The sequence below is a fragment of the Corvus kubaryi genome, unplaced genomic scaffold (assembly GCF_017639235.1).
Source record: "Corvus kubaryi isolate FWS band 111438036 unplaced genomic scaffold, C.kubaryi_AGA036_p1.0 137, whole genome shotgun sequence".
Classification (NCBI taxonomy): Eukaryota; Metazoa; Chordata; class Aves; order Passeriformes; family Corvidae; genus Corvus; species Corvus kubaryi.
In genome coordinates, this window is record NW_024580671.1 from 31,264,913 (window position 1) to 31,283,034 (window position 18,122).

General features: G+C 36.1%; 2 long non-coding RNA genes across 3 annotated transcripts in view; one reads left to right on the top strand and one right to left on the bottom strand.

The window, feature by feature from the left end:
- Positions 1–18,122, top strand: part of LOC121659838 — a 30,465-nt gene that overhangs the window by 4,768 nt on the left and 7,575 nt on the right. Inside the window, exon 1 of one of the 2 annotated variants that reach the window (XR_006014472.1) lies at positions 8,321–8,463. The exons of the other annotated variant lie outside the window; for it this stretch is intronic. This is a non-coding gene — a long non-coding RNA (uncharacterized LOC121659838). Of the gene's footprint in view, positions 1–8,320; positions 8,464–18,122 lie in introns of those variants that run through there. 2 annotated transcript variants of the gene reach the window in all.
- Positions 14,651–18,122, bottom strand: part of LOC121659837 — a 7,865-nt gene continuing 4,393 nt past the window's right edge. The window contains exon 2 of the long non-coding RNA XR_006014471.1: positions 14,651–17,469. This is a non-coding gene — a long non-coding RNA (uncharacterized LOC121659837). The remainder of the gene's footprint in view (positions 17,470–18,122) is intronic.

Here is an 18,122-nt window from a genome sequence, read left to right on the forward strand (position 1 = left end):
ATTTCAAGGCATCACCATGTGCCCCAGAGAGTACTTCCTCAATTCTGAATGTTGATTTTCAAATTTTTACCCTCAAAGTGTATTGCCAATACTGGAATCACAAAAGTGTTTCTTCAAATTCCCTTCTGTGCTGCAGACTGTGTTCTCCCTTGCAGGGTGGATTCCACAAATCCAGTCGGTTCTGGGAGAAAGACAGAATTGTAAAGTAGTGTATGTGTAGCAAAAAAACCCTGAATAAAAATTCATATTCTTTGGAAATAAGAAACTATAGAAAGATTAAACTAAATGAACTTTGATATTCTTATAAGCATTTCATAATTTCGCTGCAATTATTTTCTAAATCTATGGGGACAAATCTTTATCTGTGGTTTGCTCCATGTTTGTTTTGTTGTACTTTCATTTCAGATCATAGTATACTGTTATGCAATCAAGAAAAAAACCCATGTCAGTCATTTATATATTAGACTGAAAAATCCCGCAGACAAGGAATTTTATTTAACTGTTTACCTTATTTTATTTACATTTATAATTTATTTTTGCATTCACTTGTGATCTGTATATGCAAGAAAAGTAAGACATTTATAGAATGATTTTACTGCATCATGCAGGAAAAGTCTGTTTTGCAGAATTTTGTAGGACCTAAGATGCAATAACCTTCAAAATATTCTCCCTCACAACTGGTTTGAAAGATGAGGTTTAAGTGGGATTTTACTTCTCTGGGGCCAAGAATACAGTATTAAACTCCATATGTATCCTAACATTGATTCTCAGGCCAAGCTGTTCACTCTTCAGGCATTCTATTAAACACTGAAATTCCAACTGAGTTGAGAAAGCAATTGTTTTACTAAAGTGTACATAAAATTTCATATTTCTATACCTTATCTTCAAGAGTGCCTGAAGTTTCATAGAGAATCCATAGGGGCCTTAGAAAAGAAATTTAAGATTTTACTGTTCTAGATGAAGGAAAATAAGAGAAATACATATGATTGCAGTAAGATCTAAATGTTGATTAATTTTATTTAATTGTGTCTGAATGCATATTTCACACTGGAACTTTCTCATCCTCATGCCTGAGATCTATTATCCAGTTTTAAGTCAAAAACCAGTACAAGTGAAAAAGAAATTAGAAACAATCTGTGCAGGGGTATTAACTGCTTCAGTATAATTTGGTTTGGCTTGCATGGAGGAAAACACTAGATTTCTGCTATTTGTGGTATCAAATGTCTATGTTAAGCAAACAGTGTTTTTCCAGATAGAGATTAAAAGTCTTTTAGACTGCACTTAACATTATACACTCCATACTGAATTCCAGCAAAGGGGATGCTATTTCTGTCAGGATTGCTGAGTTTGATCTGATTACCTGCTACCTACAATCTCTCCTTTGGAGAATGGGAATTTCACTTTATTTTAGGCACCTAAGATAAGATAGTGCCTAGAAAATTAATATATCTATATAGCAATTAGAGAGTGGGAGAGGTCTCCAGAGGTGATTCAGACCCATCTTGGGATCTTTGTTGCTCTTTGCTATACAGAGATCCCAGGATTCATAATTTTTCTGTTGCTGTGCTGCTTGAGAGCCAACAAGCAAGAGGCCTGTTGCAGGGTTAGGTAAACTCTTGCTTGAATGACTTGGTCATGCCGTGCTAAAACAATTGGTGCTTCTTGACCAGCAGAAAGTATAGATTTCCCAATACCTCCCTTGGGCAGCTGCTTATGTGATATTCACCATTAAGCTGCTCCCTTTCATATGTACTGAAGATTTTGGGCTGAGGAAACGACGACAGGAGTATTTTATCCCACATTGCATATACCAATATGGTATGGAGTACAAAACTACAATCTGGACAACTGAATTTCATGTTCTGTCCTGAGAACTAGCACACATCTTTCCCCACTGACATTTTATCTTCTGGTGATCACTACCAGTAGAAAAGATGATTGATTGCCTTTGCCATAGTAGCCCTACACTGCACCTGCTTGTTTTGCAATCATTTGGGGTGGACAAATTCAACCTATCCATGCTGATGATGAGGTCTGCAGTACTATCTGCAGATCCTCACTGATGTGTTATCCACATCAATCACATTCCCAAAGTCACAGTGTCCTTTTGTCCAACAGACACGTCTCAGTTGGAGGTGGTGTGACAGCCTAGAATGCACCAATAGGCTCTACATGCTCTGACCGTCTTGTGATTGCGAGATGGTTCTTTCTGTGCAATCCCTCTCTGCAGCCTCCCCTGCAACCTCACAAGATTCTGCTCTTTTTTCTTCATCTGTTTCTTAGAGTATAGCTGTTCCTGGAGGAGCCTGATCCAGGGTAACACAGCTGCACTATATCAGACCCCACCTTGAACACAGCTAGCTGTCAGAGGGATGGGACTTGATGGGATTTATATCACCATGCATTACCAGTAAAATATTTCCTCCATTTATTTTGATGGTAGGGTTTTCATTCATTTTGCAGGCTGTTACAGACGCACCGTAGAAAAAACAAATATGCTACACTTGTCCTGAACTCAAAACACACCAGATTATTTGCATCCATAGTGCTAAAAGTGCCAGTGGGTGTCATCAGCCACACCATATTCTGTCTGTCTGTCTGTGAGATCTGCACAAACACTTTAAGAACACATTTGACAGACACGAAGCCAGTTCCCTTCTAGTGCTGGCATCCCTCTGCACGAGGGAAAATGTGCAAAGAGGGCCACAGTCTCCTGAGAATGAGAGAAAAGACATTTAACATAAAAATATTTAAAACAATTGACGAAGAATCTGTTTAAAAGGCCACTTCAGCCTGAAAATAAAGAGCAAGCCAACCTGGGCATAAGTTAAAAGATGAGGCATTATGCCAGAAAAGAATAGACAGTCTGCCTTGATTGTAACTTAAAGTCAGTTACTCCATTAAAAAAACTTCATGTGCAGAAGGAATCCAAACGTTAAATTTGCAGAAAGAAGAGCCGGAAACCCAAGGTGTGAATCTCCTCACTCAGTGTAAGATGGAAGTAAAGCAGGCTCGATTCTAGTTTCCACTGATAAGTAGTAGTGGGGACCACTCAGGTATGCTACAAATGCTGGAAGTGCAAGAACTGGGAGCATTTCCTGGTTCATTGTTGCCATACTGAGGTGTGATGGGTGATTAGCTGCTGCTCAGTTTCTGGCTAGTTTTTCTGGGATGATCTCCTATCTGCTAGTGGTGTCCACTGTCAGACAACAAAGCCTGTGCCTTACACAGCTGCTCCCCTCAGGAAAGGTAGCTAAGCACATCTGGCTTCTGCAGCAGCTGGACAGGTGGGGCACAGCAAGAATCCCTACCACTATATTTATAATACAAGTTTCCTTCTTTGGATTCTTCTCTCCATAGGCCTTATTTGGTACCCAGGAGGACATGCCAGACTACTTTCTGTGGGTGTTTTGCAAATGAATTCCTGGGGCTGTGGTCTGAGCTGCACGGCTGGTGTGGAATCATGTAATCATTATGGTTGGAAAAGACCTCTAAGATCACCAAGTTCAACCATCAACTGTTTTATTACACAATTTCAAAACCCTGGAAAACAGTGAGCTCTCTACATGCAAATATTGGGGGGACTACTTCATGGGGAGGAATGGTTCACATCTATGTTTTCTGTAGAAGCTAAAAAGAAACTGTCGTTTACAAAGCATTTATATGTCAAAAGAAACACTTTGTATGCCTAACTGACATCTTTTGAATTTAAGCAGTTAAAGAATTGTCTCAGAGGAATGATAAAAGCAATAAACTGAATTGACAGATCCATCTGTCCATTTGTAATTTCACTGAATGTTGCACTGTTAGAGTATGCATAGTTGTTGTGGTCCTGCATGGAGGATTCTGTAGAAGAGTTCGATATTATTGTGATTGCAGAGGACCTTTCCTTGTACCCCCTCTGAATTTAACACATATTTTACTGTGGACCTGGAAAGAAACAATGAAGATAGTTTATTACATTCAGAGCTTGCTTCAAACTGAATCTCAGCATCTACCATAGGTGAATAAATCATAAGGCTGGGAAAACAAAGGTAGAATAATAAGACAGTAATATTCATTGCTACTTCCATAAATGGTGTCAGCTGTAGAAAATGTTGAACCTGACTCTTGCTTGGCTAGAGGACACATTTTTTAACAGATCCTTTGGATTATGCTGTTCAAATTTCAGAATAATATGTATACCTCATGGATCTGTTCTTCTTTTAGCGAGATTAATGCATTTCTTGTTTTAGTGAGCATCTAGGCATGACAAGATGTTATAGTATTGAAAAAATGTCAAACTTTCCCTGTTTTGTTTTTGTTAGGCTTACTAAGACATAAATATTTAATTTCTTGTGTAAATTTGAGCTGTTGTCTTCAGAAATACTGCCAATGGCTGCAATTTGATTCAAGATTTGCTAATCAGCAGAATGTTAACTCTTACAGACAGATGTATTTAAGTTAGAAACTGAAAATAAACCTGTATTTTTTGAGAGACTTTCTGGTGTTGGAACTGAGCTATCCTCTCAAATTACTTTAAAGAAGTAAGAATCAATTTAAGAGGAAAAGTTCTCCCCAAAGCAATTTTTTTTCAACTATTATCTAATTATGCTTGTAAGTCTTTCTCGCGGTCACTTTCAGAAAATTTTGGTTGTCTTGTCTTCCTTTTTCATTGGTATATATGAATTATGATCTTCCAGTTTATAAATGAGAGCATTTCAATTTTTTCAGTTTTAGAACAAATATAATATATGGGAACAGCATTCTGCTACTGATTTTGCCCATCAAAAAAACCCTTCCAGGCTTCTGCAAAAGAGATTGTTAACTAGATCACTGTCTCAGGTGTCTGCCATAATTCATGTCTCCAGGTACTTCTTCCTTTTCCTTTTGCTCCCAAGCATAATAATTATATGGAGAATTTCAGTGGTTTATGTGCCGCTTTCTCGCTGGAAATTACTGTTAAATGGATTATAACTATTTGTTTGAAATTTGACCATATTTTGGTCTTATATGGAGAACATATGGTGATTATATTTTACTTGACAGCATAAGGATATGAATGTTTTATTTCACCTTTTCTCTTCAAAGGCTCAGGTTGAGAAATGCCAACAGATAATGTCTGTTGTCTTGCTTGACTCTCCAAAATTTTCAGGCACATCTTTGAAAACCCTTGCTGAATGTAAACTTTTGAAGGTCAGCATTGAAGGTTACTATAATGATCAAATAATTGTTAGTATAATGTATTTTTTAAATTCATTCAGATAATTTGGAATAAATCTTTCAGCTGATTTCAGTGGGTATTTGGATCATGCCCTTAATGTATGTCAGATGTGCAACTTGAACCTTAAGTATTTCAACAGAGAATAACCAAATTACTGATCTAAGTTTCAAGTTGATGAGTAACTGCTGCCCATACATCAGGCACATTCATGTAGCTGATTGCCAGAAGATTACAGAACCTGGTCTTAAGATGACTTCATCATTGAAGCATATCCTTGTACTGAATATGGCAGACTGCACAAGGTACTAGATCACATCAGATTTCTGTAACCATTGCCAAGGGATTGTAGTAAAGTTAATTATACTTTTAGTAAGTTCTGTTAACACATCTTTCATTTTTAAAAAGGAAATTCTTATAATGTAAGTGTAGCTATCTTAATATTTTGAAAAATATTTTATACATACAGTTTTTTGTTCCTGTATCATGTTTTTAAAAATCCGTTCATTATTACTCCGAGCAAAAAAATTAGCTGTAGATGTAGTATCACTTAATAGCCATGGCATATTATAGTGCTGGAATGTGACTATGAAGAAGAAGAATATGATAACTGAAGACAATTCCATTGTCACAATTCTCTTGAAACTTGGATATTATTTAATTTTGTAAATATTGAAGTAATACTTTATAAATGTCTAATACTAAGATATAAATAAAACTGCCAAATTTTACAATTACCAAGAAAACATTGTAATGTATGTTATGAGGAAGAATATATTTCATGTAAAACCTTGTTTTCCACTTAAGGTGTGTTATGTATAAGTAGAAACAAAGACAAATGAAAGTAGTTTCAAAGCTGCACATTTGATCCCTGTTTTGTGGCACAGTGATGGAATCAAGGATGAGAGAGAACAGAGAAGGCAAAGCCTACAAACATTTCAGGATTAGCAGACCTATTAAATAATACAAAGAAGCTGGAATTGCTGTTGATCCTAAAGTTTCTGACACCATGAGAAGTTTTAGGGATTCTGCTTTAAAGTGTAACAAAAACACTTTTTGTGCCTGTTGATGTATAAAAATCTGGTAATATTGCCTGAAGGAGCACTGAAAAGTGCTGGAGCAATACCATGTTGGTAGTTTAGCTGAGTAGGTGGGACAGCTGCCTGCATTTTCTGGTTTAACATTTATCAGGCTGGGTTTTCCAGTCTGTCAGCCAAATCATGGGCTGTGAATGTGTTTGCCCGTGTCTACTGCTTCTACTGCTAAAGAATGGCTGAATTATCCTAACAAAGCTTTTTAAGCACTAGTATAGGTATTGTAGAGCTCTGCACTTATTTTATTGCTTTTCCAGACACTTTCAAATGTTTCAGCATTAGCAAAGTTACAGATTTTAACACATCTAGACTCATGTGGTGGGTTGACCCTGGGCTCCAGGCACCCACCAAAGCTGCTCTACCACCTCAGCTGGACAGACAGAGAAAACACAGCCAAGGGTTTGTGAGTCAAAATAAGGACAGGGAGAGATCAGTCCCCAGTTACCATCACAGGCAAACCAGACCTGACTCGGAGGAAGAAATTAATTTATTTCCAGTCAGATCAGATTAGGGTAATAAGAAATAAAACCAACCTTAAAACACCTTCACCCCACCCCACCTTTCTTCCTGGGCTCAGCTTCATCCCTGAATTCTCTGCCTCCTCCCCTCAGTGGTACAGGGGGATGGGGGAATGGGGATTGCAAATCTACCAATTCTGAAATCTTAGATTATAGGAAGTGACTACATATGAAAACTGAGGAAAGAAAATTATCAGATCATGATTATTAGAATTAGGAGATGTGAGTAAAAACATGTCTGAAAATGGATACAGGCAACGTAGTGGCTCACCCCCCTGGCATATTATTCTAGTTGAAGAATGTTACCCCATGTTTGATAAAGCAGCATATGGCCTGTGTTCTCACACAGTTGATCAGCTGTGTATTTATGGCTTGATTATTTAAAAAGTTATAATGTGGTCATTTCAGCCCTCAAGCTCAGTGTGGTTACAGAATAAATACTTTTTAAATTCAGTTTACTTTATTGCCAGGCTCAGCATTCCTTATGGACTTTATGGAAGTTAGTTATTCTGAAGTTACATTTCTTAAATGCATCTGTCCTCTTGAATGGAAAACAACTGCACTGTGAAATAACACGAAAACTGCCACAGTGGTTGAATTATTGTAGGGTGACTTTGTGAATTCTAGCTTCTTCTGTAGCTTGTGGTCAGACAATGAGGCCCTGTTCAGGTTATCAGTTTATTAGTAGTGCTGGGACTTTGGGATTTGCAGTGATTCTCTGTGCTGAAACAAACTGTACAAGCCAAAATATGATTCTGTCCTACAGAATTCTGGGATTAATTTTTTATTCATCAGGGAACACAAAAGAAATACTGGGAATGCATTGAAAAGCTGATTTTACAGTAATGTTAAACATACCAGAGATATGAACTGTATTGAAACACCCAAGCTGTAGTCAGGTCTCCAAATCTCTCAACTTGGCTGAAAGCTTTTCTATCTACATCATTTTTACAGCCTCTGTGTATAAGTTAGCCATGTGCAAGACATGCAATTGATTGAGTGAGACTCACGGAGGAAGGACTCACGTTAACTCTTCATGCAGGGTACAGAGCAGCTACTGCACACAAATGCTACCAATGACTTTTGCTGCTGCTGTGCTAGAAGACCATTTTTTCTTAAAATTATTTCAGTCCCTTAAATTAAAAGATATATTAGTACAACTATTACTCTGAAATGTTTAAACGTGTTCTGGTTCTTTCTAGATTTGTTTTCCAGCCTCTGACTGTTGGAAAGGTGATCATTTCTGAGTGCTGGAACTAATGGAAGTTCTCATAATCTCCAACAGACTTTTTTCCAGAAAGTTCAGTTTTTCAGCCATTCCAAGGAGCAGCATCTTTCTAATTGAGCTATTAATTATTCTGACTCTTCTGGGGGTTTAAAGGTCTATTTTAAAAATACCATCATTAATTTTTGCTTAGCTACAACATTTGCTGCTGAACACAAATTGTGTATTGACTTGTATGGAGTAGGAAAAGTAGTGAGTATAAATATTGCCTATATTTCTCTTTTAGGGTCAGTGATGGATGTGTAAGGCCATTTGTACAAGGTTCTTCAGGAGCTAAGCTACGAGAGCTGAGTGTTAGCTCCAACAGAGGCACTGCTCTCCACTGTGGTCTAGAAAACAATTGCTTGTGAAAGAACTACTAATAAGGTATCTTCAATATGTCAAACTGCTGAAACTGGAAAGCAAAAAAAAAAAAAACACGGAGGGGAGTCAAGTTAAAAATTGGCAGGTCCTGCCTTGTGAACGCTGTTTCTTTTACTTTTGGGACAAACTCTTTGCACTGAACACAGAAATCTAAGAGAATCCTTGTTGAGAAAACTTTCCATAGAGAATATTCACTCGGTCACTGTCCAAACACAATTCTGACCAAGAACCTCATTATTTGGCTTTAACACAGAGTAAAAAAAAAAAAATTGAAAAAAAATTAGAATGCCTTTATCTTTTTTGTAGGCCAGTGTGTATTAAAAAATTAAGCTAAATAAACAGGGTTGGGGAATCCAAGAAGACTTCACTTAATGTGCTCCTTTAAAATATCACAAAATTGCATCTGAATGAAATGTATGCTGCCTTGAATTTAGTCCCACAATGTTACAACAAAAATGTTTTCTTTCTCTCTGCCTGCCACAGCTAGTCTTTTAAAATGCTGTGCTGCTTCTTACTCTAGTTTTCACATAGCACAACCCATGACCTCGGCAACAAGCCAAGCTTTTTTTGCTTATACTGTGTTCCTAAGGCTTTTAGTTTTCTCTCTCCCACAAGACAGATAAATTAGCTCAGAAATTGACCATTTTAATTTTTGCAATTTCTGACTCCTGGTACTAGGAAAAAACTTGTGGGTTTTGCTGTTTGCTGTATTTAAGTATGTAAATTCATGCACATATAAAATAAATGTATTAAATATTAAATACATTTCCTAGTCTTAAAACATTACTTGATGAAAGAAAATCTATCAGTCTGCTCTGTAACAAGCTACTGTTTGTATGCTTTGACTTCATATTATACATTTTATTAGCATATAGAGGAAGTCATACTAGGATCTCTTTCAACTTAGACTTTCTAAGTATTGGTTTAAAAATGCAACAGAGAACACCATGTTTCATGTGCAGTAATCAACACCCATATGCTGTATTGATTAAAGAAATATTGTAAGGCTCATGTGCTTTCCAGCAGTCTGTGCAGTGGATCTCTCTTGCTTTTCCTGTCTTGCTGTTTAGTGTTTAAAACTCAGAAGGTGCAACTTAAATTTGCAATACACAAGAGAATTTTCCTCTCTGTTTTTTCAAATGACAGCAGAATCATTCTGCCCATCAAAGCAGAGCAGAATTTATTGCAATAAGGATGATATATACTTATAGGAAGGATAGGGGAGAAAAGATACAGTAGAGTGATATTTTCTTATATACTTGTGTCTCAGGTATGACTGACAATCAAAATGGAAGTTCTTCCCCAGTGTTGGTGCCTTTCTCTTCTATTGCTTCGTACTCTTCCTAACAATGCCCAAAAAGTGAATGTTCCTTTTGCAATCTGTTTTTCATTCAGGGAATTTGTTGCATTTGGGTGAAATATATTGAATAAATATTAAAGAAATTAATTTTAAAAATCCTAAATCGACACCCCCCCCAAACAGTAATTAAAATATAGTGCTAATAAAAAATTCATTAAAAGTCTAATGTTTGGAGAAGTTTATATATTTATCCTGAGTCTACTACTCAACTGGAAATTGTAAATTGAATAACAGTAATTATTGCATATGTTCAGATTTTGCATAGATATTTTGATATTGCATAGAACATTGTGCATTTTGCATGAATAAAACATGCCTAGGGAAAATTGTGAACACTAGCTAGAATAAGGGAATAAGGTAAATAATTCATGTCACGTTTGTGTGTGATAAGTGTCTTGCTAAATAAGACCATTCATTAACAAAATCAAATATGCAATGAAAAGGAAGTGAACTTCAAGCATATGAGAAACTGGTGACATAATGAAGTTTCTGTACTTTTCTCATTAGGCCTTTGACTATATTGCTCTTACTCTCAGAAAATACACAACATTAAATTAAAAACCCACACAAGTACATTTTAAACATTAATTTTTTCACTCTGTTATTTTAGCATTCATCCTTTTGCATTCCAGAAAATATGTCCTTCTTTATCCAAAAAAAATTTTTTTTAAACAACTCACGCTTTTTAAGTCTCAGTAACATTTTTTGATAGTGGGAAGAACATCTGGTTTTGTCATTCTTGAAGTACTAGAGATTAGTTTCTTAAAATTATAAAAAACTTAAAAGAATCTTAGAAATCAGAAGATTTGCAACTTGAAGACAACATTTCTTTAAAAAAAAAAGCAACAATGCAATGACAAGGATGTTGAGTTCTTTGAAAAAAGTTTAACATCTTTGAGAAAGTTCCCTTTTTTCCTAGCTATCCTTCCATCCCTCATTGTTTTGCCTCACATTTTACTCCTCTAAATTCCTTGCAATAAGGACTATAGGGTTTTAAATTGAGTACGGTGCATGTGTCCATGAATGCAGATATAATGTTACAAAAAATTTTAGATATTGTAAAATTATTTACAATATATGCAAGGGGTCTGAGCTTCTATTACCCAGATGGTAACATGAGCACTTACGACCAAAATCTGTCTGTCTCATGAAAGCACACTCACTGGAACTGCTTCCATGAGTTAGAGAAGCAGTTTTAGTCAGAAGTTTTATTCTCACACTCTCCATATTTTTGTTAAAATGTCTTGAATTTTCCTCAATGTCTACATGAAAAAGCTCTGGCAGCTTTGCTCCAAGAGTGAGTGTGAGAGCCTGCAGCTGCCCAGCTTCCCTCATTCCAACACAAGCTGCTGATGCATATGGCCTGGACCACCCATATTCCTGGGACATTAGAAAAGTAATTAAGTATAAAAGTGCCAGGATATTTGAAGAAAATGTCTTCAATCAAGCAGGATTTAGACAGAAAAACATAGCAAAGAATAATAAAAGAAACTTAGTTGACTCCTGAGTTACATAAAGCATCCAGCAACAAAACCAGTAGATGCCCTGACAAAGGCTCAGGAAAGCTTAATATCAGCAGTGAGTTACATGCAGTGTAATAATGAGGAAGAAAAAAAAATAGCCTGAAACATAAAAAATAGGTAAAATACTTTAAAAATGGGAAGAACCCTGAAACACTTTTGAAATCCATGATAAAAAGGATGTACAAAGTACTCAGAGAAATATTGTCTGCTTCTGCACTTTCTTCTGCAATGACTGTCATGCACAAAATTTTCTCTTGTAATAATCTAAGGCCCCATTCTCTCTTCGGGCTGAATTGCTGCTGTGTGTGTAGTTACTATTTAAAGTTGAGGATGCTTTGTAATCACTGGGCACTCCACAGTAGAGGTTATCTGAATATGTAAACACTTAGCTCCATTTTCATTTTTATGTGTTAATGATCTTCACATCCTGACTGGTCCTGAAGACCAGGCTGCAACATAAATGTTTACTAATACTTCAATAATGAGTTTCTAAATAGGGGGAAAAAACCCCACCCAAACAAAAGGGGCATTTTGACTTTCCATAATTATCTAGAGGAATTTTTTAGCACTCTTAGTGGGATTCTGAATCTGCAGTGAATCGAATCCATAGCCTGGCTTTGCTTTTTGGTCTGTTAGAAAATTAGGCCAGTAGGACTGAGGAATAGCCTTGTAAAGGTTAAGAAAAATATATCATTGTGTCTAACAGATACAACCAGCTACAGACTGCAAAGGATTAGTTGCATTTGATTTCCAAAGGAAAGGATATGACAAATCCCACACATTCCCAAGACAGAGAAAATAAAAAGTTAAAGTATATTAAAGTGGGCTCCAAATTCCAGTTTGCTTAGGAGAATGAAGAAAGAGAGAATTTAATCTGGAGACTTAGAAACTTAATGCTGCATAAAAATAGGAAATACTAAACCAGAGTAATTGTGATCAATGCCAGATGTGCCAGCACCTGGAGTCCCAATGCAAATCAACTGGAATTAAAAGTGCTTAGCAATGCTGAAAATCGGGCTTGATATTTTTACAGGATACTTTGTTGCAATGTAATCCCTGTCATCTGGACTGTCTCAAGAAACATTGGCAATCGTAGCTTGTAAACTATGATCTGGTCTAAGCACAAATGGTGTTAGGTATAGAAATTAAATGTTATGGCATGCGTTATACAGGGGGATTTCTGCACTGCAAGAGAAAAAAGTCCCTACAGCTCCTGAAAACAGATCTGACCCACCTTTATATTAGCTCAGATATTAGAAACAGGACAGCTATGTTTGCATAAGAACTTACCCATTTTCCAGGAGGTTTTTACTATGTGAATCTGAACTTTGTTCTGCCACATAGGTGTTGTTAATGACAAAATGAATCTGCATGGGAGGAATTGCATTCTTCTCTTCTAGTGTTCAATCCATGACACTGGTGCCTGACTGTGGCTAATCTGTGCAGAAATCTGTGCATTTTAGAGGATAAACTGAGTCATTTAATAGTAAATGGTTCAGACATAGATGGTGGAAGACACCTCTTAAGAGCTGTCTTCCAGGACTGGAGTCACTTTGGGGTCAATCTGTTTGGTTTGGAGTATGAACAGGAAGCAACAACTGTATATCTCTGGAACACAAAGATACATTACAGATGCTGACCTTGAAGGTTGCAAAGAGATATGTGAACAGAAATCTCAGAAGAAGTTGGAAATACCCTAGCACATGGTTATTGTTAGTGAGAGACAGTACACTCATTGCAATCTGCAGTAGAAAGGCAGAGATTTTCAGCATGAGACTATAAATAACGAAGAGTTGTTCTTTAGTATGTCATAGCCTCAGGTGGCTTTTGTCTCTAGCAGATGAAGACTCTCACCAACTGGTACAGTCAATACTCATTTTCTCACCTACAGAAACTATGGTGAAATAATAAATGATGTTCTGCAAATGTCTGTTTGCCTTATAAGTAACTGAAAAAGAACAAAAATGTAAAAGTTACTTGAAAAAACCAGCTGTTACAGATGATTAAGAAGTTTCTTTTTAAGTTGTTTTCAAAATGGAAATGATAATATATATGTTATAGAAGAGATGCTGGCCAAAGTCTTCCCTTTCTCCATAGCAATGGAAGATTCATCCAAGATACAGGAATGATTTATTTACACTGAAGGGGAAATATGTTTTTGGAGAGTGGTTGATCTGAGAGTGGGTCATCCTAGTCTGTGTGTTGCATGGTATTTGTTTTGCCAGCATCTGTTTCCAGGAGTTCCAATATGATAGCTCCAACCATATCTTCCATAAATGTCAGGAGGTTTAGTATAGAAGATGGAATTTTCTAGAAATAGGTCAATACCCTGGATGGGGATCCCTGACCTTATCTATCAGGAAGTCTAATAAAATTAGTGATAATTGACTCCTTTTTATCTATGTTAGATACAAAAATAATAGTTAAAAATTTCATATGGATTAAACTTCCTGTATAGAGCTTGTTTCAAGAGGTTTCTTTTTGGAAACATGAAAGTTTCGTAGTTTTTCTATGTAATACACAATTCCAAATTATATTTCTTATCTTCCAAGTCTTCACTCTTTCCCTTCTTAAATCTGTAATTTTAAATGAAATGCCTCAATGTAGGTGAAAAATTGGTTTTCATTGATAAAAAATAGTTGTTCTGTGACTCAATGTCACTTTAGTCATATAAAATGATTATAAATTAATTTTGAAGTCATAGCAGCATTAGTTGTTGTGTAGCAAAAAAGTCTTTATTATATTCTTTACTATTTCATTAGCAAGTGCACTAAAGTGGTGCCACTTTTAAGTAAAGAAAAACACAAGAAGAAATTATTTCCTTGACATCATACCTATCAGACCATCAGTCTTTGATGTAAGGAATTCAAGTTCTGGCACAAACCCATTTTAGGTTTATGCACATAGCTATTTTATTGTCTTTAAGAGGAGTGCTCTGGTCAACAAAAATTTGAAATCTGTAGATTTTCATTAAGCTGTTGAAAGTAACTCTCACTACATAACTGCGTCTGCTGAGAAAAATGCAAACTCTCCATGTTTTCATAAGTAGCCAGGATTGGAAATCTCTTCTGTTGTTCCATTTTTTGTTTCTATTCAGCTTGTGAGATTTCAGGAATCTGCAAAATTTGAACTCCAGCCACACTCTTCCAGCATTATCATTACAGTGTCCACATCTGGATTCCAGACACTATCTATGTGTGCTTATTTTTTTAGGACGATACTTTCTCTCTGCCTACAATTAGGCAGTGCTGTTCACTGCATAATTTTAAATAATTTATTAACCATATGGAATAAAGTGGTTACTTTGTTTTCCAGTAAAGTTTACTTTATTGATATGAAGTACAGAGATATTCTGCTGTGATTTTCAGAAAGAATTTTACAAGATCAACAATTAATTCTCCTTTAGACTAGAGCATTTAGTATCAGAACATTGTTCAGTTTCCTGGTGTACAAGCAGTAAAATCACAAAGTATCTTTAGATCCTTTTGAACTCCTGAAATGGGAATTTATCAAAGTTTTCACCTCCTTATTGTCACGAATATGGGTGTTGTTCATACACTTTTGAGTGTGACTGCACCATTTCAAATGTTGTCTTGTGCCATAGCTGTAGCCATAAAGCCCTTAATGGTAAAGCAGCACTTTTCAGATATTTGGTCTTAGCAAACAGTATGGGAAATAAACACTAGTAGGTAACTTTACAGTAGTAGAAAGAACCATCCGTCTTGTTAGGAATTTATATCCAAATGAGAGCACTTATTTTTTTGTAACTGAGGATCATTCCTCACTATATATAACAGAAATGATTAAATCATGTATTTTTAATGGTATCAGTTTCGTGCCCATAAACAGTTGCAGATCATAAGGCTGCAGGTACAGCCAATGCCATCACATAATCCCAGTCTTCAGCTTCTACATTTTTTCCACTATAAATCTTCAACATACATCATTTTATAGCCATATATTGTAAAAATGAGTCAGTTGTTGTACCACAAGGGCTGCATCTGGATTGAATCTTGTTGTCCAATATACACGCCAGGCAACTTGCTTCTTTAGGAATAATTCTGACTTGTCTTTCATGAATGTTCTGTGTAAAGTTCCATGTTTTTAATAATGACCAAGTATGTACATCTTGTGCACCTCATGGAACGTTGTGTGGTGCCAGTGTTGCTGCTCTCAGAGGAGAATATTCATTTCTGCATTGTGCCATGCTTATGGCTAAGAAGCTATTTCAGGCGTCTCATTGCACAGAGGAAGTTAAAAAAAAGACTGTCAAAAAGAAGTGTTTCTGCTTTCCTTGTGTGCCAAATGAATTTGAACTTTTTGAGGAAGAAAGCAGCAGCAGGGAGCACATGTAGGAGTTGCAGAAGCCCTGTTTTCATGGATCTGGGGAAGGCAGGAGAAAGAAGAAGAGATATGGAGTAATTCGAAACAAAATGACAAGTCCTTTTTCATAAACTGAATCTAAAGGTATGATTTTATGGAAAAATTGCAGAGTAATCCCATCGTAATACTGTTGCCTGTTCCCAGGCATTATAACAGTATGTAAACACTTATGAGACCCCACATGTTGAAAATAGGATCCTTGTTCATTCATAACTCAGACAATGCTCACTTATTGAGCAGCAATTTAGTATTTGATCTTTTCATTGATGTTTTTGTGTGTCCTCAGGCCTATTTATACAGAATGAAAGATGTGCAGTTAAGTTAGAAAATTACATTTTCTTCATATGACATTTGATTTTTTATAGTGTCTAAATGTTTTGCAAACATCATTTACCTTCAGAACCTCTTCTGTTATTTTCTCTATAGACATGGAACCAGGGATACAGAGATGAAGAGAGCAAACAGCTCCAACTCTTTTGATTGCAAATATAATTTGAGTGCTATTCGCAAAACTATGTAGGGGTTGACTTAAGAGTAAATTCAGAACCTAACTTTGAAGGATATTTTAAATATATATGTAGACAAGCTATGCTAGTAAAAACAAGATAAACATATCTAACAGGCATTGAAATCTTGGCTTCGGCTTGTGTTACATACCCTAGCTGAGAATGTAGTGATTAAGCCATCACATCTGAGGCCTAATTCTGGAAGGAGTGGAGTTTCTCTTGCACATGGATAAAAAACATTTAGTTGCTGGGTGTAGAATGTTTCTGTATTATAGGTGAAAAACAGCCCATAAATCTAAGATTGGAATAGGAAGGGTAGAGAAGCCAATTAATATAAATTCTGAATTTTCCACTCTAACCAATCCTAGGTTCAAACATTGACACTCTAATATTTTTAAAATAAAACAAGGACCCAAAGCCCAAGAAGCACTGCCTTGATATAGCTGTACATGAGACGAAAAGAAAAAGGAAACCAGAGTGAGGATACAGATTAAAAATTTAGAAGTACAATCTATGAAACAAATTTCAGATTTCATAAGTTTCTTTCAGTCTGTTTAGGTAAGACTTGTGAAAATTGCACAGAAACACATAATCTTTTGTCATAACAAAAAGAATATTTTCCAGTGATCAGCCCTGTGTTATTGTGCAAGTTCCTGTTTTACATAAGGAAAAATTAGCTGTGCGTTAGTGGCAATAGTTTCCGCAGAGGTGATTTTCTCAGAATGATAAATATATAAAATTTGTGCATAATAAATACATGCATTTTAGTGTCTCTGTGTGTGTACACATTTTATTTATCCACGTGGTCCTTAATATGTTTACCTCAGGACTAATTCTTTGAAAAGCTTCATGTAATCAGTGGTTTTTATTCAATCTACTATGTGAATTTCCTTCTTTTCCCTGTAGAGGTAGAATTGGTATTCCAGTAAATGACAAATTACTCTGGCCTTAGGCTGAAATTAGCAGGCCTGGAAGCTAGCTCCATGACAAATTTAAGGCATCTCCCCATGTTTTGAGGCTGGACACGACAGAAGAGGAGAGATTCTGACTGACACTAAAGCTCTGGTAGAGCAGACTGTCCTGTGATCCTCATGTCGTGGGGCTGTCAGGTGAAGAAACACAATTTTAGGCATCTCTTTTCAAGACGTTTCCAGAGAAGGCTTCAATAGAAGGCCTAACTTCCCCTTCTTTTTGTAGGCCTAGAAGTGATGGTTTTCAGGCTTGCAAAAGATTCAGGCTGAAAGGTAAAAAAAAGTTTCAGAGTGCAAAGGAGAGAAGTGTATTTTAAAAATCTATGTGACCTTTCACAGGAATTCCATTGTTATTTTCCAAGACTATCTGATTACAGGGCTTATGAAAAAGCTAATATCTGAGTTATAAAGGTGCTGGAATTGAAGTCAGTAGGATCTGTAGATGTTTATTCACTCTAAAAACTGGGATAGTAACTGTAGTCTACCAGTATCACAGTTAACTGGCCTGAACTCCACAGAGCAAATCAGAACCCAGAACTCTCAAGTGACAGTCCTGAAGTGCTTACCCATTCCCATCCAAGAAAATAATGTGATTTATACAGACACAGTTTTCTGTTCAGAAGAAAAAGAAAATGAAAAAGAAAAAAGAGAAAGAGAAAGAAAAAAGAGAAAAGAGAAAGAAAAAGAGAAAGAAAGAAAGAAAGAGAAAGAAAAAGAGAAAGAAAAAAAGAGAGAAAGAAAAAGAGAAAGAAAAAGAAAAAAGAGAGAAAGAAAAAGAGAAAGAAAAAGAAAAAAGAGAAAGAAAAAGAGAAAGAAAAAAAGAAAGAGAAAGAGAAAGAGAAAAAGAGAAAGAGAAAGAGAAAGAAAAAGAGAAAGAGAAAGAAAAAGAGAAAGAGAAAGAGAAAGAGAAAGAGAAAGA